Source organism: Macaca nemestrina, chromosome 11, assembly GCF_043159975.1.
Source record: "Macaca nemestrina isolate mMacNem1 chromosome 11, mMacNem.hap1, whole genome shotgun sequence".
NCBI classification, from domain to species: Eukaryota; Metazoa; Chordata; class Mammalia; order Primates; family Cercopithecidae; genus Macaca; species Macaca nemestrina.
Window position 1 is genome coordinate 58,382,782 of NC_092135.1, and position 23,364 is coordinate 58,406,145.

A 23,364-nucleotide genomic window follows, 5' to 3' on the forward strand; every position below is an offset into this window, starting at 1 on the left:
ACCACTGTATTAACCATGAGTTTCTGGTCCTTTGACATCTGAAGCCTTCCTGACCCTGAAGAGTGATCCTCTCAGAGCTAGCCAGTTCCTAAAACTAGTAAATGACTGGCTTGTGAGCATGCCTTTTGTAGGCAAACCAACAAATCCAGAGCCCAAATGTCCAACCACTTCCTATATTGAGTTCTCACATTCCAGGCCACTTTTCCCCTTCCTACACTCATCCCATGGCCAGGTACCTACACCCCAGAGCCTGCTGAAATTATTCAAACTCACCAATCCTAAACCTGCTTCCTTTGCCTTATCCATTCCTTCCTGTAGATGCCACAATTAAGGCTTTTGTCTGTATTTTTGTCTTGCTCCTGCCTCCTGATCCACTCTGGTACTTCCCCTTGTGGCCCCTTTGTCTTGTGTTGTTGACAACCATGGAAGAAGCAAACAAAATGGTGTGAGGGGTGCCTTCTATTCAATTTCAGTTCACAGTAGTTAATAGTCACCCTTGCCTCACCCTTGCCTGTGACTGCTTATGCATTATAAGCCTAAATTGGGACCTGTGAATATAACAGCTGCCTTTACAATGGCAGTTGTCTCCTGATCAATTTGCCTCACTATAGTTGAGTAATAATAAAGGCTACATTTTAAAATAAGCATCTATTACCTTTAAAAACAATATGTAAGTGATTTATCATGTTAATTTTCACTGTCCAACTTCTTCCCTCTCTGCCCAACATCTGCTAGAATAAGTGCTTGGAGGGCAGGCATTTTTTTCTCTTTTGCTTACTGACAAATTCTAAGGACCTAGAATGGGGTCTCTGGCACATAGTATGTGCTCAGTAAATACATGCTGAATTGAATTAATTACTTACTTTATTTACTTTGCTATCTCTTTTCCAAAGCCACTCTGTAGAGACTGGCTGAGTAATGTCACCGTGAAGCCAGAATCAGAGCAAAAAAATGTGTATCTCGTGTTATTGACACACATGGAAGAAGCGAACAGAATGGTCTGAAGGGTGTCTTCTGTTTAATTTCAGTTCACAGTACTGTAGTCACCCTTGCCTGTGACTGCTTATCTAATAGAAGCCCAAATTCTGGCTCTAACAACAGGCTAGGTAGGAATTGTGTCAGCAAGACATGTCACTTCTGTCTCTTGGTTTGTTCATTTGTAAATTGAGGGGATAGACTAGATCTGCAAACATTTACTGTGCTAAATAATTTTCATGAATGTTTCCATTCAGTAATACAAAGCTGATAAGCACTATTATCTTCATTTTAAAAATGAAGAAACTGAGGCTCAGATAAATTACATAAATTGCTCAAAGTCACACAGTTTGCAAGTGAGAAATTAAGATTTCAGCACTTGAAATCTTGTATATACCCCCCAAAGCTATGTTCTCTTTCTCTCTTAACTATTTTTTTAAAGAATAATATATTCAGAAAAGTGCACAGATTATAAATGCATGCTACAGTAAACTATCACAAAATGATTCCATGTGTGAAAACATCACTTTTATCAAGAAATTTTAAAATCACAGAAACACTGTCTCTTGAATGCTGTCTCAATCACTATCCCTTCCATCTTCCCCAAAGGTAACCACTATCTTAAATTCTGAAATCAGTTTAGTTTTGTCCGCTTTTTAAATTCATCAAATGTATTCCTACAGTTATATTCTTTTGTGTCTGGTTCTTTTGCTTTTTGTTTGTTTGTGAAATTCACTAGTTTTGTTGTCTGTAAATGTAGTTTGTCATTTGATTTTCCATTGTATGACTAGATTACAATATGTTTATGCATTCTTCTATTGTTGAATGAGATGTTTCTAGTTTGGGGCTGTTATGACTAATGCTACTGTGAGCATTCTTTTGTACATAATTTTGGTGCACATGTGCATGTTCATTTGGGTATATACCTAGGAATGAAATTGCTGGGTCCAACGGTATCTTCAACTTTAGTACTCTTACCAGCCGTTTAGTCCCAGTTGTTTCACATGTTTATTCCAGTTGGTATTGTCCACCTTTTTCCTTTTGTGTCTTCTATTGGATAGTGGTATTTAGTTAGATTTGAATTTAAGTTTTCTTGATGACTAATGAGATTGAGCACGTTTTCTTATATTCATTAGCCATTAGAGATTCTCTTTTTCAAAGTGTATCTTCAAGTTCCTATCCCGTTTTTCTACTGAATTGGCTGATTTTTCCTACTGACTTGTAGACATCTTTGTACATCCTGGATAGAGTTGGTTGTATGTATTATAAATATCTTTTCCTGCTGCAATACTGCTACCTTGTCACTTGGCTAGTGATGTCAATACTGAAACTAATTTTAGTGCCCCAATGTTGGGAAGACATAAGCTGACCTAATATTTACTATTTTTTTTTTTTTGGTGTATAATTACTAGGTATATCAAACTTCTCAAAGTAACTAGGGTTTTAAATATATTGCATGGTACTTTTAAAAACTGAAAGAGCCATTTGTTTAGGTGTAATGTCAAACGGTTTGCTTTTGTGTTTCAAAATGGTAGCAAGAACTCCACAGCATAGACAAGACGTGGAGATGGAAAGCTGTGCACTGTAACATCGTGCTGCTAGACCCAGAGGCTCTGTGGCATCTCTTCAGAGTGACATCATGCCATAGGGCTTATTGAAGGCAACCTGCTTGCACTTGCAGCGTTTGAAATTTTGGCCTATTCATATAGATGTCCCTTATTTTATGGTGGTACAGATTGGTATTCGATATGCCAGAATATGTGTTACTTAAAGCAAAGTCCCTTCCTGCCCATGCTGTGTAGAGGCATCTGACATGAAGAAGGGGGTACACAGTTATCTTGGTCAGTCAAGAACAGACCTAGGGCCAGGCGTGGTGGCTCAAGCCTGTAATCCCAGCACTTTGGGAGGCCGAGGCAGGCAGATCACGAGGTCAGGAGATCAAGACCATCCTGGCTAACCCGGTGAAACCCCATCTCTACTAAAAAATACAAAAAAAACTAGCTGGGCGAGGTGGTGGGTGCCTGTAGTCCCAGCTACTCGGGAGGCTGAGGCAGGAGAATGGCGTAAACCCGGGAGGCGGAGCTTGCAGTGAGCTGAGATCCAGCCACTGCACTCCAGCCTGGGCGACAGAGCGAGACTCCATCTCAAAAAAAAAACCCCAAAAACAAACAAACAAACAAAAACACAATAGACCTGGGAGGCTGAGGAGGGGAGGATCACCTGAGCCTGGGAGAGGTTCAGTGAGCTGAGATTGAGCCACTGCACTGCAACCTGGTGACAGAGTCAGACCCCGTCTCACACAGACACACACACACACACACACACACACACACACACACACACACACACACACATATTCTCTCTCTCTCTCTCTCTCTCTCTCTCACTCACTCACACACACACTAGACCTGTCAAGGCACCTAATGTCTGTAATTTATTATCTCCATGTAGAAAACTGGTCAAGAAACCAAAATCACAGAAAGTTTTAAAGCTCAAATTACTTTAGATGATCTGGTTCAGGGATTTTAAACCTAGGATTCTTTAATAGGTTTCTGTTGATGTACTCCTGAAATTGATTGCCACAGGTATTGTGTATGTATGTACATGTATCTTTCTGAGGAGAGGGTCCATAGCTTTCAGAAGATTCCCAACATTTGTGATGAACTGATCAAGTTCATCACAATGTTCACACCTGCACAAGTTCACACCTCCTCTTGTGCAGATGAGAAAACTGACTGACTTAAGGTGCCACATCTAATGACTGGCAGAATCAGAACCAGATGCCATTGTTCCTGACTCCTGGACAAGCACTTCAGCCAGAACTAAAGATTACAAGGTTAAAAGTGGGAAATTGGATAGGGAGCTATCTCACAGTCCCTATTAATGGGATTAGACTTTTTTCTATCAAAACTCACTTTCAATGATAATAAGAGGATTCAGTGGAAATACAGGATTCAATATATAAAACATTGCTTTATTTCCAAGGCATCCATTTATTTTGTAACTTGGGGGCAGTCTATAGAGTTAACAGTAGTTCTGATTAATAAATTCTATCTGCTCTCATACTGTGCTAGAGTTCCTTCTGAGTGCTGGTACATGTTTTATTAACATGGAAAGGCTGTTGCAGCTCACCTCTTGTCACTTGAATCAGTTGCCTGCTGGTCTGGCACTCAGTTTTGTGTGGCAGAACCTTACTGAGCCTGAATGATAATGGACCTTTTAAATCCTAAATAATAAACATGCATTTTACCACTCCACCCAGCACAGAAATGCTCTCCAACCTCAAATCAGCCACAAATAAGACTTGGAAATCAATTCATTGTGCATAGGTTCCTGCCTGCTTCATGTTTTGCAGCAAATAATTTTAGCAAAATATCTGCCGAGCATGTGTGTTTTGAGTATGCAAAAGTTGAGATATTATGTATAATAGGGTCTTCAACCCTTTTGTGACATTTCTGTTTTTATCCATAGAACACATTCTATTGAGCAAAGCTAATTTTTATGCATTGGTAACTAGAATTAGGCTCTGAATGGGTTTCAGAGGAGGAAAAATCCCTCAAATCCCCACTTTAGTGATTCTCCCTAAGTTTTGGGAGGAATTCTCAGCATCCCAAAGTCCTTTGGTTATTTCAAAAACTACATTTCATAGAAAATCAACTTATTATGTTTGTGCTTGTCACGTTCATTAGAATATTCTCATGCATAAGGTATCAGTTGCTGGAGGAGCGTGTAGGAGTGTATTTGGCCCTGAAGAGGAATATCTCGTTAGGTTGAGACAGAAGATCAAATGGATACGTCTCAAATTCCCTTCTGCTGGGGTTTGAAGTTTGAGCCAGACTTTCTTCTTCATATCTTGTAGGCCAGAGTTCCTCCGGAGTTCCATTATTTCATCATGCTCTGGTGCTCCTGGGAGCTTCCAATTTCTCAAAATTCATGAGAACTCAAGGCCAGGGAGGGGCAAGTCACAAATGTTTTCAGTTAGAGGACCACTCAGGGAGGCAAAGAACCCTGTCCCAACTAATGCTATTGGAATCACTCCCTCTCTCCCTCCACCACCCCAAAAGTACCGCAATTAGTGGCAAAACTGATGCTGCTTTTGGGAATTTCAAGGAGGCTGATGTGTGTTTTTCATTAACATAAGAAAATGAGTAACTGATGCCAGAAACTGAAGCACTGGCTCTGTTCAACTACAATATAAACCTGAATGTGCAGGAGACCAACCCAAGATGACATGAGGGTCCTCTTGGGCCACACTCAGATGGATGTCTTGAAGTAGGTATGTGTGGGGCAGCCACAGAAGATCAACTAAACTCTTTAATGATATTCATCTATTCTCTTTTTCTCCACACATTTGCTTTCCAGCAAGGCTTTTCCCTAGTTTTAATCATACATTCTGATTAAAAATGGGGACCTCTCCAAGTTTATTGTAGGCCTTTTATTTTATGTTTCAAGCACTCCTCTTGAAAAAAGAGAGAGCATGTGCCAAGGCTATTGTAAGATACCGATTCTATTTTAAAATCACTGCAGTGTATTTGAGATAGAGGCATGATACGATGATCTCCCTTATTGCAGTCATGATTAAACATAATGAGTAGGATCAGCCTGCAAGCTTATCACTATTCTATGTTGTAAAATTGCCCAAGAGTAAAATGCAAATACAAACAAGGAGTTTTAATGAGCCAATGTAATAAAAGATCCAGGCAACAGGAAACTGGTGGCTGTGCTTTGTTTGGCCCCTTCCCAATGGGTGGCTTGAATCGGCCTCCTTTAGAGCGAGTCTGAGTTGGGTCAAGTCAATTTCCAAATATTTAACATATTGCAGGTTAGCTCTAAACAGTATTATTCATTTACAAAGAAAATTTTCTGATTTTCATTCACTTGAGAGAGAGATAACACTGAACTCTCCTGTAAGATACAAAAAGAAGCAAGGACAATTTCCTTAAAATGCCTTTTCTTAGGTGAGTTAGTGTAAATATTTTGGCCATTTTATTTGACTATACCTGATAGTGCTGGGTTAAGAAAAAGGTCATTAGAGACCATTAGAACTAGATTTCTCTACCACCCTATAATCATGCTCTAATTGAGGTGTATACTAAGTCATCGTCACAAACTAAAATTTATGTTTTAACAATAGAAATAATCTAATGGTCAGATTGGAATTCATTTCAACTGTGTCTGTGCAGCACAGCAAAGGCCCTTTGACTTTCGTCTCCTTGAATCTACATATTGCTGCCTGCATATAAATATTCTAAAAGTACCAAAGATAGACCCCCATAAATAAAGCATTTAGGTTAATTCTAGCATACGATGAGTTTTCCTTTTTGATTTTTTTGCACAAGAACTGGTTGTTAATTTTAGACTTTGGCAAGATGGAAGGTGGGGGTGATATAAGTCTATTTCACCTTAAATTATATCACCAAGGCACTATGCTGCTGATTAAGGTTCTGTGACAGGTAAAGATGAGTATTCACTTTTGCTGACAAGGGGATGTTCTGTGTGTAACATGTTCGTAAGGGTTTTGCAGTGTAGCACTGGATGTCCTCAACAGTGGAATACCCTCGTATGGCTTTTTCTGGTGAGCTTGTCAAAGGATGCACACATATTAGACATTCAGATTCCAGTGGGAAATTGTCAGGGAAGCCATGATAGAAACTGTCTTGCCTCACTGTGACATTTTACTTTTGGAAAAAGAAGTTGCTTTCTAGTGTTGTTCATGATTTTTTTGTTTGTTTGTTTAACTTGGGTGCACATCTTGAAACTTCTGGATTTTTACCATATCCTCTCTTTTGTCTACACCTTCTTCAGACAGAAACATTTGATTCAGTGAGGATGCCTTTATCTTTGTGATTGCAGAGCCTCTGTCCAGGTTGACCAGAGCTCTTACCAAAAATAGATTGCAAAATGTGAGAGCAGTCAAGTAAGTCACCATTTTCGTAGGTGCCACTCATCTCACTACCACACTTGGGGAACAAATATGTAATTTAGAAGGATTTTCTTGTTATGAAGCCAAGAATATAATTACCACTTGATAATTTAAGGAGTGCCAACTCTTTAATGGCATTTAGTAAGCACTCAATTGCTTTAGAGGGCATAGACATTGTGTCACCTGCAATTCATTAGAAGGTCACAGGCTATTGTCAAAACCTGGGCCTGTTTGAGCTCCCTGCAGTGATTTGATAACATTGTGTTCTGTCTGTGGAGGTTCCAGGGTTTGAGGGTTTTCTGGAATCCCCACTTCCTGGGAACAGGATGCTGAAGATCGACTATGAATTGGGAAATTTGAATGGAATCAAAAAGCGGCTTTTATTTTAAAGAGATGCCCTTTGAAGCTCTGGAGGGTCCAAACCCACTGGCTTTCAAAACATGTTGACTTGGCCTCCCTGTTCAAATTTGATAAATGATCTTCTGTTTCTAATTCTTGATTAAAAAAATTTTTGTTGTTGTTCAATGGTCTTTCAACCTTATGAATGTGCCAGAAAGTTAAAAAAATGTTAAAGGACTATTTCACCTACTGAAAAGGTACATATTTTGAAGGGGAGGGTGGTTAAAGGATATACAATACACATGAAGGAAGAGAAACATCTTTGCAATACTAAAAACAACTAAGAAGCTGCAAAAAAAAAAAAAAACCCACCTTTATTAAATTTAGATTAGATTAGATTTTCATAGGGCTTAGGTGGAGATGTAAGGTGTTGTCAGAGAAAATGTGACACACCCATAAGAGTGACAGCTGTTAACTTTTAGCTTTTTTCACCTCCTCTCTCAGTTGTTCCCTCGAAATGCACTACTGAAAATTGTAAGGCACACACACACAGAGCATATATAAAGAGTCACACATGTCCTAAAATGTTGACAGGTGTCTGTAATACTCATCATTGGAGATAGCTTACTGCTGAAGTTAAAGTACAATATTGAGATTGATAAAGATAGAAAGAGATGGGGGAGACTGAGCTAGTTCATGTAACAGCTGCAACCATTCCCAAATGTTTTTCTGCATAATCATGCAAGAAATTCATCATGCATTTCCTATTAAATATTCATGCAACTTGCTCCATAGGAGGGCTGTGGTATTTATTAATTCCCTGGTGTTGGTAGGTTTTGGTACATCTACTGCCAGAAATAAATGTGTCATGCCTAGCAAATTCAGTTCTTGGCAGAAAATATTAGAATATAATACTTGCTTACAGGATATTGCAAGCTTTAATTATGTCTAAATGATTTTCAAGACTACCTTGGAATAAGCAATTGATTCCTTTTGTTTTTAGATGAAAGGAAGGGTCTGAGAGGTGGAGATTGAATGGGTACATAGAAGCATTTCACTTTAAGAATGCTGTCTTTATGAGAGGTGATCCACTTCTATCACATATTAGTAATTACCGAAAAAAGAAGTTGGGTCTAATGATCATGAGCAAGTGAAGTCATCTACTTTTCCATGCAGTTGAAATTTCTTTACTCTAAGACTTTATTAGTTTAAAGGATGAATGAGAAAAAAAAAGCTAATTATCAAAATTTGTCCTCTAAATTAGTCAGCACATAACATTACAAATCCCAAAGCTGTTGTTTACCAACATAGATTGACAGAAATCCAAATGAGGCTTGTCTTAGTCCATTTGGGCTGCTATAATACAATATCATAAGCTTGGTAGCTTATAAACAACAGAAATTTGTTTTTTTGCCCTTCTAGAGGCTGGGAAGTCAGTTGAGTGCCTGCTTTCTGGTTCATAGATGATGTCTTCTTCTTGTGTCTTCACAAGGTGGAAGTGGGGAGCTCGCTTTCTGGGTCTCATTTTTATAAGGGCGCTAATCTCAATCATAAGGTCTCTGTCCTCAAGTCTAATCACTTCCCAAAGGCCTCACCTCTCACTACCATCACTTTGGGGCTTGGGATTTCCATGCATAAATTTTGAAGGGACAGAAACATTCACACCATAGCAAGGCTGATAGCCTGCACTCCAGAATACTTTAATATGGACAGACATGGGATAAGATGGTTTTTTAAAAGCAAAGCACTTAAACGATGACTATTTTGTGTGTCACACAAAACTTGGAACCACAGGAAATAAGATGGAAGTAGAGTACACAGGCTCTCTCTTAAAGTGCTTATAATCTAACTGGGGGAGAAAGTCATTCATCCAATGAACAGCTAGAGAAACATTTGATATTGTAGGACTGACTATTCATCACACATGTCATGTTTATCTTTCCAAAACTCTTAAATATTTATTTTTCATGACAGTTCAGTCAAGTAAGAAGAGAAGATAATGTCCTCACTTTTTAAGTAGAAAAAGTTCAATGGCTGGCCTCCGTTTTTCAGCACGTAAATGAAGACTCATGGTTAGAACCAACTATTCTGACTCTTGGACACACTGTGGCAAAACATGACCCAGGAAACCCCCAAAGGATGTATCTTCCAACAGCCCCTGTTCTTGTTGCTTAACAAGGGCTCCCCAGAACTCATTTAAAAAAAGAATGGATTTTTGCTTCCAGTTATGTTGAAGTAGAAGCAACAAACCACTTTCTAGCCCAAAACAACTAGAAAAGCTAGATGAAACAAAACAATTTCATGGCATTGGAGAGCTACTGAAACAACCAAGGCTGAGAGGAGGAGGAATATTCAAAAAAGGGAGCAACTTCAGAGATTGCAGCCAAGAGTCTGTATCTGGCAGAAGCTGAAAATCTGAAATTTTCCTCCAAGTGGGAAGGCCACTGCTTGGGGGACAGAAAAACCAGCAGAGAATTTTGCAGTGGTAAGAGGGGGAAGGTGGGGTGGCTAAGAAAGCGTGGGGCAGAACACTGAGATGGACACATAGTCAATACATAGAGCTCAATGCATTTGCTAAAAATTTAAAGCTGTGGCTCAGAAGGGTAAGAAGCTAAGCAGAAAGTCTGCAAAAAAAAAAAAAAAAAAAAAAAAAAAAAGATTCCAGCAGTCCTGCCATGCTGAAACACAAGGATAAGAGTTCAGGACCTATCCAGGAGTGAAGTAAACCAGGGACAAACTTAGTCATACCAAAATTGCAGTCAGCCTTGAGTCATTTCACTCCTTGATCAAATTAGGTTGATCAGTTTCTAACCTTTCTAGCATAGAAAAGACAAACTTTTTCTAAATGAAGTTAACATTATATAGTGCTTCCACTGTGTGTGTGTGTTTGTGTATGTGTACGTGTACACACATATATCGTCTAGTGCTCACTAAAATACTGGGTGTGCCAAGTGATAGGATCATATAACCAACAATAAGAGAAAAAATAGAGAATGTAAATACACCTATGATTGATTCAGATATTGGCATTAACACACAAGCATCTTAACTATGATTAGGATGCTAAAGAAAATAGAGAAAGGGTAAGGAAAATAGGAATCAAGATGGAAAATTTTACGAAAGAGTTAGAATGTATTAAAAAAGAATTGAATGGAGATTTTAGAAATAAAAAATAAGAATGCAATAGATAAGTTTCACAGCAGAATAGATTGAGCAGAAGATATGATTAGTGCACTGGAAGACAGGTCAATAGGAAATAAATTGCAGCACAGAGAAAAAAAGAATTGGCCAGGTGTGGTGGCTTATTTGTAATCTCAGCACTTTGGGAGGCTGAGGTGGGTATATTGTTTCAGCCCAGAAGTTTGAGACAATAGCCTGGGCAATATAAGGAGACCCTCTCTTTACAAAAACAAACAAACAAAAAACCCCAAAACTTAGCCTGGCATGGTAGTGTTTGCCTGTAGTCCCAGCTACTAAGAAGGCTGAGGTGGGAGGATCACCTGATGATCCTGTGAAGGTCGAGGCTGCAGTGAGCTGTGATGATGCCACTGTATCCTAGCTTGAGTGATAGAGTGAGACCCTGTCTCAAAAAAAAAAAAAAAAAAAAGGAAAGTATAGAAAAGAACATTAGAGATACATGGAAAACAGTTAACATTTTATATCACATATGTCAACTGAGTACATAAAGGTGAGTGCACAAGCAACATTAGAAGATAATTAGTACAAATTTTTCCTAAACTGATGAACCAAAGGTTTAGGAAGTGCCACAAACACAAACAGTATAAATAAAAGAAAAATAACCAAGTCATATCACATTAAAAACTGTTGAAAACCAAAGACAATGAGAGTAATTTTAAAGCACCAAAAATAAGTTAATTGTCTTCAAAGGAACAACAAAAATAATTTGAACCTGACTTTTCACGAAATGACAAAGCCAGGAGACAAAAGAATGGCATCTTAAAGTGATGGAAAAACGTATCTGCTGTGAAGGGAAAATACAATCTTGGGACCCCAAATGCACTGTGTAAAGGGGAAAAGTTAAGCTTGGGAACTGAGTCATGCAAACAAAACTAAAACAAACAAAAAAACCCACCAAAAAACTGCCTGCTTTCATTCCCATACAGACAGCTATAATTTCACATGCTTACTTGACCTTATGTGAAGTATGGAGTTACTAAGCATAAGACAATGCATAATTGAATTTCCCCCCACTCCTGTCTTTTCACATGTGAAATACAGATTCAGTTAGCACCAAAGCCTCACAAGAATGTAACCACTTGGGTCTTTGCCTACCCTCCCCTCTTTTTTTCTTTCCTCTCTCTCCTCTTGCCGACTCTTTCCCCTTTAAATACTGAAGTCTTCAAAACCTTCTTGGAAAAAAGTCACAGATTACAGATCTTGCATTTCTAAAGTAACTTGTGTTTCTTTTTCCCAGGTATGTCCTCAACCTTGGCAAAATAAACCTCTAAATCAATTGAGATGTGTCTCACTTTTTGGTTTATATTGCCAATGTAGAATTCTATACCCAGCAAAAACATTCTTCAAAAACAAATTGAAATAAAGATATATTTAGAGGAACACAAACGAAGATAATTTTTTGCTAGAAGAGCTTCACTAAAAAAAAATCTAAAGGAAGGACTTTAATCCAAAGAAAAATCACTGCAGATGGAAAAACAGAAACTCAAGAGAGAATGAAGAACATCAGAAGAGGTGAATATGCAAGTAAATATATACAAGTTTTGATTGTAAAAACCATTAACATTGCCGAGCATGGTGGCTCACGCCTGTAATCCCAGCACTTTGGGAGGCTGAGGTGGGTGGATCACGAGGTCAGGAGTTCAAGACCAGCCTGGCCAAGATGGTGAAACCCTGTCTCTACAAAAAATACAAAAATTAACCTGGCATAGTGGCAGGCGCCTATAATCCCAACTACTTGAGAGGCTGAGGCAGAGAATTGCTTGAACCCGGGAGGCAGAGGTTGTGGTGAGCCAAGATCGTGCCACTGCACTCCAGCCTGGGCAACAAGAGAGAAACTGTCTTTAAAAAAAAAAAAAAAAAAAAAAAAAAATTAACAGTATCTATTGGCTTATTATATAGAGAGAAATAAAAAAAATCATGTAAAAGGTAGGAGGGGCTAAGTGGAGTTAGAATGTCCTAAAGTCTAGTGTTCTCTGGGACGTAGTGAAAGAAACAATTTGATCTTATTATAGTAAGCCAAGGATGCATGCTGTAATTTCTAGGATCATCCTGAAAAAATATTAGAAGAAAGTGTAAATACAAGGTAATATGGAAAATGAAATAACAAAAAGATTTAAATTAATGAAAAAGAAAAGAATGAAGAAGTATAAAATAGGTGGGTCATACATAAACAGAAAAATGGTAACTATGAAGCCCAATTTATCACAATTGTATTAAATAAAAATGGATTAAGAATTACCAGTGAACGTTTAAGAATTTCTGACTTGACTTAAAAAACCTCAGTGTTCTAATTTAAAATGGTATGCCTAAAATGTAAGGACACAGAAAGTTTAAAATGAATGATAAAAGATATACCATGTAAATACTAACCAAAGAAAAGGTACACGTTTCAGACACTTACCTGAAGGTAAGAAGTGTTAAAAGAGACAGAAAGATATTTTGTAACGATAAAGGAGTAGGTACATAAGGAAAATATTATAATTCTAAACCTATAGCCACCCAATAATATATTTTCAAAGTGTATAAAGCAAAAGTTAATGGAAGTAAAAGAGGAATCAAACAAATCCCCAGTCATACTTGGGGACTTTACTCATCTTTCTTCATAGGTAATGGGTTAGACAAAAGAATCAGTAAGGTTACAGAAGATCTGAAAAATAAAATTAACCTACTCTAGTTAATTTTTGTGTATAAAACAATGCACCCAGCAATGTCAGAATACTAATTTTTTCAAGTACTAATGGAACATTTGCCAAAATTGCCCATATGCTAGGTCATAAAGCAAGTCTCAATGGATTTTAAAAATTCAGTCATTCAGAGTATGTTTGTTCCCTGACCATGGTGGAATTGCACTAGAAATCAATTAACTAGAAAACTCCCAACTTTTTGAAAATTAAACAACATACTTCTAAGTCACATGCAGAAATTAGAAAATACTGTATACTGAATGATGAAATAGATACAATTTGTTAAAACTGATGTGATGCAACTAAAATGCTTAAAGGCATATAGTAGGAAAGAAGACAGAAAAGGAATAAGCTAAGCTTTCATTTCAAGAAACTAGAAAAAGAACAGCAATCACAAATAAAACAGAAGAAAAGTTACTAAAACAACTAGTCAACGAAATAGAAAAGTTACAATAGAAAAAATTTTCAACAAAGCTAAATTTGAAAAGATTAATAAAATTGATAAAACTCTAGCAAGACCATTCATGAAAAAGGAAAGATACAAATTAATATCAAGAATGAAAAGTAGGCATTGCTACAGGTCATATAGATATTAAAGAAAACTGGATATTTTAGACAACTTTATGCCAATGAATTTTCAACTTAGAGGAAACTGACAAATTTGTAAAAAAACCCTTTAATTCATTTTGTTATTAAGGATCTTTTTATTTTATCAAAGAAATCAGATCCATTATTAAAAATATTTTCACAAAGAAAACCCTAGGCTCATGTTACTTCACTGATGAATTATTCTAAACATTTTAGGAAGAAATAATACCAACCTTACATAAACCCTTCCAGAGTGCAGAAAAAGAGATACTTTTCAACTTGTTTGATAGGGTCAGTGTAAACCTGCTACTAAAGCCTAAAAAGGGGTTTATAAGACAATAAATGACAAGCCAATCTCTTTAATGAATTTAGAAGCAAAAATCCTAAACAAAACTGCAAATCAAATCCAGTAATATATAAAATGAATAGTTCAATAGAAGCAAGTAGTGTTTATTCCAAGAATTTAGGAGTTTGAGAAAAATGCAGGCAGCCCGATAGAAAATGGAGATTTTATATAGACACTTCATAAAGGTGGATACCTGAATTGTCCTAAAGATATAGAAAGGTGCTTAACTTAATTGAACTTCAGGGAAATGCAAATGAATTAAAACCATAATGATATATAGTATGCACCCAGACTTGAAGTAATTGTTGTGTGAGTGTAAATTGGTATAATTATCTTTGAAAATTATTTGGCAGTATCTACTAAAGATAATCCAGCAGTTCTAGTCCTGGCTTTGTATATAACAAGTGCAATTACATGTTCACCAAAAAACATATACAAGATTGTTCATAGCACACAGTTTATCATAGCACCAAACGAGAAATAAACCAAATATCCATCAAAAGTAGACCAGATAAATTATGGTGTATTTGTAAAATGGCATGACATATAGCAATGAAAATGAATTAGCTCCTGCCACAACAACACGAATGAATCTCATAAACAAAATGTTGAACTAAAGAAGATAGTCAAAGAAGAGTACATAGTACATGAATTCATTTACATGAATTTCAAAAACAAGCAAAACTAATATATGGTATTAGAAGTAATGAGAGTGGTTTTCGTTTACAGTTAGTGACTAAAAGTGGACATGAGATGTTTCTGGGGTGGTGGTAATTTTCTGTTTCTTGATGTAGTGCTGAATATATGGGTGTCTTCACCCTTGACGCTTGAGATTTGTGCGCTGTTTTGTATTATATTTGTTATACTTTATCACAAAGTTTACTGTAAAAGACTATAAGGAACCTCTTAGGTAAATTGTTGAATGTGCTTCAGACAAGGAATTGAAGAGCAATTCCTTCAATTGACTTAGGAGACTCTTTGCCAATAAGAACAACAAGGGAAGATGGGTGGCAAACGTTCTTTTTACTTTACACAGATCTGTGCATCCACAGGCATATGAAGAGGGAATGTGAAGGAGGTGAGAAAGGGAATTCCAAATAAATGGAAGATTGGTGTTACTGGGAAGAAAAGGTTTAAAATAGAGGCCTTCTGGATGAGGTTAGGGCTCTGCTCAAAGAGGTAGTAAGAATTTCTCCTGTTTGCTGTTAGATAGAGCTTGTGACAGATAGAGATGCCCCTGAGGTATGGGGCATGGGGACATTTCTTCAAAGCAGTCATGGGAGCTGGTTGAAATCAGTCACCACATGGTAAATGGGAGATGGGCAGATAATCTTCACTCAGATCTAAACATGGATTATTTGTGCATCTCCCATCCACCTTCCATTAGGGAGACTGTGTCTTCCCTAGGAGATGGAGAGCTAATTTAGTTGTTCTGCTATTTCGGCTTTCCAAGTACTCTTGTTTTTTAGCCCTGGCAGGAAGTGCTCATCAGATTCTAAAAGCCCAAATTCCACTTTGAAGAATAACAAGCTTTTGTAACATTTAAGCGTCAGGTGAATTTTCACCATTTTACTTATGTTTTTCTCTAATTAGAATTCTGATGTTTTTTGGATGTGTGTGATTTTGGAGTATGCATGCGTGTGTGTGTTCATATATACTCTGCTAACAAGATATTAATTTTCTAGTCCTTTCATCATAAAAATTTCTTAATATATATAAGGTACAAAATCTGAGTTTCCTTGATTTTTAAATCAATTTATTTATTGAGACGGAGTCTCGCTCTGTCACCAGGCTAGAGTGCAGTGGCACGATCTCAGCTCACTGCAACCTCTGCCTCCCGGGTTTAAACAATTCTCCTGCCTCAGCCTCCCGGGTTTAAACAATTCTCCTGCCTCAGCCTCCCGAGTAGCTGGGATTACAGGCATGCACCAGCACAACCAGCTAATATTTGCATTTTTAGTAGAGATGGGGTTTCACCACGTTGGCCAGGATGGTCTTGACCTCCTGACCTCGTGATCCGCCCACCGCGGCCTCCCAAAGTGCTGGAATTACAGACGTGAGTCACCGTGCCTGGCCTTTTTTGTCAATTTAAATCTTGTTTCTACTTATGTAAGTCTAATGAAAGTCATTGTTAGCCTCCTATGGAAACAAAGAATGAAATGAATAAGCATGTTTTCCTGTAGCAAACAAATATAAGCTTATCTGGGTCTAATACCGATGGTTATATGTTGCTAATACACACTTAAATGACCTACATCATTGTATTAGAAAAATTAATTAAAAAATATAACCAAAGATGAAAGGCAAGCCACTCAAGACAGTTTATGGTTTAGCTCTCAGAAAATTGTAAATGCTTGGCTGCATTAGATTAGAAAAATCTCTTTTGTAATGTTAGCTGAAAAAATACTGCATTGTAACAATGTACACACCAATTTACCACTCAGAGGTCTTGTGTAAGTAAAACAATAAATTGGAGCTCAACAATATTCAACCTAAAATCCTTTCAGAAAGGCCCTCTGCAATAACAGTACATTATTTTCAGGAGCATTAAGTGCTGTACCAATAACGGTTTGTTAATGCATGTAGCCTCTTAAAAGGAAATAAGTGACTAATGAAATCCTCATGGATACTCGTGAGCTCTTCGTGACCAGAATCAGTAGCAGCTCAAGCCAGGCTTCTGGGGCCCCTCTTTGGGATACAGAGTGGTGGATGGTTAGAGCTGGATGAGACCTCCAGGCAAAGTCTCTCAAAGTGCAGTCTGCTACTGCACTGGCATCACCTGGGCTGTTGTTAAAATAAACACACACTAACAACAACAGAATTGGATTTGACTCAGAATCTGGATGTGGAGTCTGGAAATCTATATTTGTTTGTTCCTTTTTTTTTTTCTTTTAACCAAGTTTCTCCCAGTAACACTGATGCTCACTGAAGTTTGAGGATCTGTACCCTTAGAGGCCATCTAATCAAACCCCTCATTTTCAGATGAGGAAGTTGAGGCTTGGAGTCACCGAGCCATTTAATGGCAATGCTGACATAGACACAGATCTTCATGCTGCCCCCAGGCCAAGATCCTTTCTGCCACATCTAGTTGCTTCTGAAGTTCATTGAATGGTATGAGCATCCTAAGAACCAATGCTATATAGTCACAAATATGACTCCAGATAATTGTGAATTTCTCTAAACCCACATTTTATTTGACTTTCGAAAATACACTTACAGGAAAGTCCAAATAATACGGAGGAATTAAAACTAACTCTTTTCTTCCAGTTGTTTAGAAAGTGGTAAGGCTAAGAGAGCAGGAAATACCCTTTCACCACTCATGGAAGTGTGGTTGAGATGCAAATACAGTCATATGCTGAATAACGTTTTGGTCAATGACAGGTTGCTTATACCATAGTGGTCCCATAACATTATACTACTGTATTTTTTTTTACTATACATTTTCTATGTTTAGATACATAAATACTTACCATTGTGTGACAGTTGCCTACATTTTCAGTACAGTAATATGCTGTAAATATTTCTACCCTAGGAGCAATAGGCTTATACTGTATAGCCTAGGAGTGTAGTAGGCTGTACCATAAGTTTGTGTAAGTACACTCTATGTTTGCACAGTGATGAAATTGCCTAACGACAACATTTCTTAGAATGTATCCCTGTGGTTAAGTGATGCATGCCTGTAATTTCTATTTTGTGAAAATGGATAATTCCAAAGGTTACAGTTTATTAACCTGTAGGACATTAACCAGTTTTGTATATAACCTAGCAGTCTTATCCTAACCTTACTTTACTAAGTTGTCTACAAACACTTGTTCCTCAAATTCTCATTTGAACCAGGTTCAACATCTCACTGGTTTCTTCATTAATTAGTGAGTTGAATACAGTCTTTGATATGTAGTTATTAGAGAGTTGAATGAGTATTGTCTAAATGTTTAAAAATTATACTTTAGTAATAAGAAGGAGTAATAATATATACTACTATTTAATGCATACATGATCTTACTATTATGGAAACACAAGCGCCTCTCTATGTACACGTGTATATACGTATACTATACATATATACGTATACTATACGTATATATATACGTATACGTGTATATACGTATATATAGAGAGGTGCTCATACACGTGTATATATGTATATGTATACATACATACGTGTATATGCACATACATATACATATATGTGTGTATGCATGTAAACGTACTATATACATATGTAAACATACGTATATATACACACATGTGTATATACATATGTAAACATACATATATATACACACATATGTATATATACAATAAGAACACATGAACACAGGGAGGGGAACATCACACATTGGGGCCTGTGGGGGATGGGGGCTAGGGGAGGGATAACATTAGGAGAAATACCTAATGTAGGTGACAGGTTGTTGGGTGCAGCAAACCACCATAGCACGTGTATACCTATGTAATGAAACTGTATGTTCTGCACATGTAACCCAGAACCTAAAGTCCAGTAAAAACAATTGTCTGTAAACATTTCATTATATATTAATGTTTTTAATATATTTGTTAAAAATATATAATTTTGTCAAGAATGTTCCCTCTCTCAGCTTTAGTTTGTGCCACTGGAAAATGAGGATAGGACTTATTCAGCTTCTAGAGTATTGTGAGGTTGAAATACTTCTTTTATATATATGTACGTGTATATATACACATATATATTTACATATATATTTATATGTACATGTTTATATGCATATATACACGTACATATAAAATATATACATATATGTATATAGAAAATATATACATATATGTATATATACCATACATATATATAGAATACATATACACATACGTGTATATATATAATCATGTATGGACGTCACTGAACCCATCAACCTATCACCTACATTAGGTATTTCTCCTAATGTTATCCCTTCCCTAGACCCCCATCCCCCACAGGCCCTGGTGTGTGATGTTCCCCTCCCTGTGTCCATGTGATCTCATTGATCAGCTCCCACTTATGAGTGAGAACATGAGGTGTTTGGTTTTCTGTCCTTGTGATAGTTTACTGAGAATGATGATTTCCAGCTTCATCCATGTGCCTGCAAAGGACATGAACTTATCCTTTTTTATGGCTGCATAGTATTCTATGGTGTATATGTGCCACATTTTCTCAATCCAGTCTATCATTGATGGACATTTGGGTTAGTTCCAAGTCTTTGCTATTGTGAATAGTGCCACAATAAACATACTTGTGTATGTATCTTTATCATAGAATGATTGATAATCCTTTCTGTATATACCCAGTAACGGGATGGCTGGGTCAAATGTTATCTCTAGTTCTAGATCCTTGAGGAATCACCACACTGTCTTCCACAATGGTTGAACTAGTTTATACTCCCACCAACAGTGTAAAACCGTTCCTATTTTTCTACAACCTCTCCAGCATCTCTTGTTTCCTAACTTTTTAATGATCACCATTCTAACTGGGGTGAGTTGGTATCTCATTGTGGTTTTCATTTGCATTTCTCTAATGACCAGTGATGATGAGTGTTTTGCATATGTCTGTTGGCTGCACAAATGTCTTTTGAGAGGTGTCTGTTCATATGCTTTGCCCATTTTTTGATGGGGTTGTTCAATTTTTTTCTTGTAAATTTGTTTAAGTTCTTTGTAGATTCTGGATATTAGCCCTTTGTCAGATAGGTAGATTGCAAAAATTTTCTCCCATTCTGTAGGTTGCCTGTTCACTCTGATGATAGTTTCTTTTGCTGGGCAGAAGTTGTTTAGTTTAATTAGATCCCATTTGTCAATTTTGGCTTTTTTGCCATTGCTTTTGGTGTTTTAGACATGAAGTCTTTGCCCATGCCTGTGTCTTGAATGGTATTACCCAGGTTTTCTTCTAAGATTTTTATGGTCCTAGATCTTACGTTTAAGTCTTTAATCCATCTCGAGTTGATTTTTGTATAAGGTGTAAGGAAGGGGTCCAATTTCAGGTTTCTGCATATGGCTAGCTAGTTTTCCCAACATCATTTATTAAATAGGGAATCTTTTCCCCATTGCTTGTGCGTGTCAGGTTCGTCAAAGATCAGATGGTGGTAGATGTGTGGTGTTATTTCTGAGGCCTCTGTTCTGTTCCATTTGCCTATATATCTGTTTTGGTACCAGTACCATGCTGTTTTGGTTACTGTAGCCTTATAGTATAGTTTGAAGTCAGGTAGCGTCATGCCTCCGCTTTGTTCTTCTTGTCCAGGATTGTCTTGGCTATGCAGGCTCTTTTTTGGTTCCATCCGAAGTTTAAAGTAGTTTTTTTCCAATTCTGTGAAGAAAGTCATTGGTAGCTTGATGGAGACAGCATTGAATCTATAAATTACTTTAGGCAGTAAGGCCATTTTCACAATGTTGATTCTTCTATTCATGAGCATGGAATGTTTTTTCATTTGTTTGTGTCCTCCCTTATTTCCTTGAGCAGTGTCTTGAGCAGTGGTTTGTAGTTCTCCTTGAAGAGGTCCTTCACATCCCTTGTAAGTTGGATTCGTAGGTATTTTATTCTCTTAGTAGCAATTGTGAATGGGAGTTCACTCATGATTTGGCTCTCTGTTTGTCTGTTATTGCTGTATAGGAATGCTTGTGATTTTTGCACACTGATTTTGTATCCTGAGACTTTGCTGAAGTTGCTTATCAGCTTAAGATTTTGGGCTGAGACGATGGGGTTTTCTAAATATAGACTCATATCATCTACAAACAGAGACAATTTGACTTCTTCTCTTCCTATTTGAATACGTTTTATTTCTTTCTCTTGCCTGATTGCCCTGGCCAGAACTTTCAATACTATGTTGAATAGGAGTGGTGAGAGAGGACATCCTTGTCTTGTGCCGGTTTTCAAAGGGAATGCTTCCAGTTTTTGCCCATTCAGTATGATATTGGCTGTGGATTTGTCATAAATAGCTCTTATTATTTTGAGATACATTCCACTGATACCTAGTTTATTGAGAATTTTTACCACGAAAGGCTGTTGAATTTTGTCAAAGGCCTTTTCTGCATCTATTGAGATAATCATGTGGACTTTTGTCTTTGGTTCTGTTTATGTGATGGATTACGTTTATTGATTTGTGTATGTTGAACTGGCCTTGCATCCCATGGATGAAGCCCACTTGATCGTGGTGGATAAGGTTTTTGATGTGCTGCTGAATTTGGTTTGCCAGTATTTTATTGAGGATTTTCGCATGGATGTTCATCAGGGATATTGGCCTAAAATTTCATTTTTGTGTGTGTCTGCCAGGCTTTGGTGTCAGGATGATGCTGGCCTCATAAAACGAGTTAGGGGAGGATTCCTTCTGTTTCTATTGATCAGAATAGTTTCAGAAGGAATGGTACCAGATCCTCCTTGTACCTCTGGTAGAATTCGTCTGTGAATCCATCTGGTCTTGGACTTTTTTTTGTTTGGTATGCTATTATTGCCTCAATTTCAGAACCCGTTATTGATCTATTCAGATTCAACTTCTTCCTGGTTCAGTCTTGGGGAGGGTGTATATGCCCAGGAATTTATACATTTCTTCTAGATTTTCTGGTTTATTTGCCTAGAAATGTTTGTAGTATTATCTGATGGTAGTTTGTATTTCTGTGGGATCGGTGGTTATATCCCCTTTATCATTTTTATTTCATCTATTTGATTCTTTACTCTTTTCTTCTTTATTGGTCTTGCTAGCGGTCTATCAATTTTGTTGATCTTTTCAAAAAACCATCTCCTGGATTCATTGATTTTTTGAAGGTTTTTTTGTGTCTCTGTGTCCTTCAGTTCTGCTGTGAGCTTAGTTATTTCTTCTTTTAGCTTTTGAATGTGTTTGCTCTTGCTTCTCTAGTTCTTTTAATTGTGATGTTAGGGTGTCGATTTTAGATCTGTCCTGCTTTCTCTTGTGGGCATTTAGTTTTATAAATTTCCCTCTACACACTGCTTTAAATGTGTTACAGAGATTCTGGTATGTTGTGTCTTTTGTTCTCATTGGTTTCAAAGAATTCTTTATTTCTGCCTTCATTTCGTTATGTACCCAGTAGTCACTCAGGAGCAGGTTGTTCAGTTTCCATGTAGTTGTGTATTTTCGAGTGAGTTTCTTAATCCTGAGTTCTAATTTGATTGAACTGTGGTCTGAGGGACAGTTTGTTGTGATTTTTGTTCTTTTACATTTGCTGAGGAGTGTTTTACTGCCAATTATGTGGTCAGTTTTAGAATAAGTGTGATGTGGTGCTGAGAAGAATGTATACTTTGTTGATTTGGGTGGAGAGTTCTGTAGATGCCTCTTAGGTCCGCTTGCTCCTGAGCTGAGTTCAATTCCTGGATATCCTTGTTAATTTTCTGTTTCATTGATCTATCTAATATTTACAGTGGGGTATTAAAGTCTCCCATTATTATTGTGTGGGAGTTTAAGTATCTTTGTAGGTCTCTAAGAAGTTTATGAATCTGGGTTCTCCTGAATTGGGTGTATACATATTTAGGATAGTTAGCTCTTCTTGTTTAATTCATCCCTTTACCTTATGTAATGGCCTTCTTTGTCTCTTTTGATCTTTGTTGGTTTAAAGTCTGCTTTATGAGATACTAGGATTGCAACCCTGCTTTTTTTTTTCTTTTCCACTTTGCTTGGTAGATCTTCCTCCATCCCTTTATTTTGAGCCTATGTGTGTCTTTGCCTGTGAGATGGGTCTCCTGAATATAGCACACCAATGGGTCTTGACTCTTTATCCAATTTGCCAGTCTGTGTCTTTTAATTGGGGCATTTAGTCCATTTACATTTAAGGTTAATATTGTTATGTGTGAATTTGATCCTGTCATTATGATACTAGTTGCTTATTTCGCCTGGTAATTGATGCAGTTTCTTCATAGCATCGATGGTCTTTACAATTTGGCGTGTTTTTGCAGTGGCTGGTACCAGTTGTTCCTTTCCATGTTTAGTGCTTCCTTCAGGAGCTCTTGTAATGCAGACATGGTCATGACAAAATCTCTCAGCATTTGCTTGTCTGTAAAGGATTTTATTTCTCCTTCACTTATGAAGCTTAATTTGGCTGGATGTGATATTCTGGGTTGAAAATTCTTTAAGACTTTTGAATATTAGTTCCCACTCTCTTCTGGCTTGTAGGTTTTCTGCCAAAAAATCCACTGTTAGTCTGATGGGCTTCCCTTTGCAGGTAACCTGACCTTTCCCTCTGGCTGCCCTTAACATTTTTTCCTTCATTTCAACCTTGATGAATCTGACAGTTATGAGTCTTGGGGTTGCTCTTCTCAAGGAATATCTTTGTGGTGTTCTCTGTATTTCCTGAATTTGAATGTT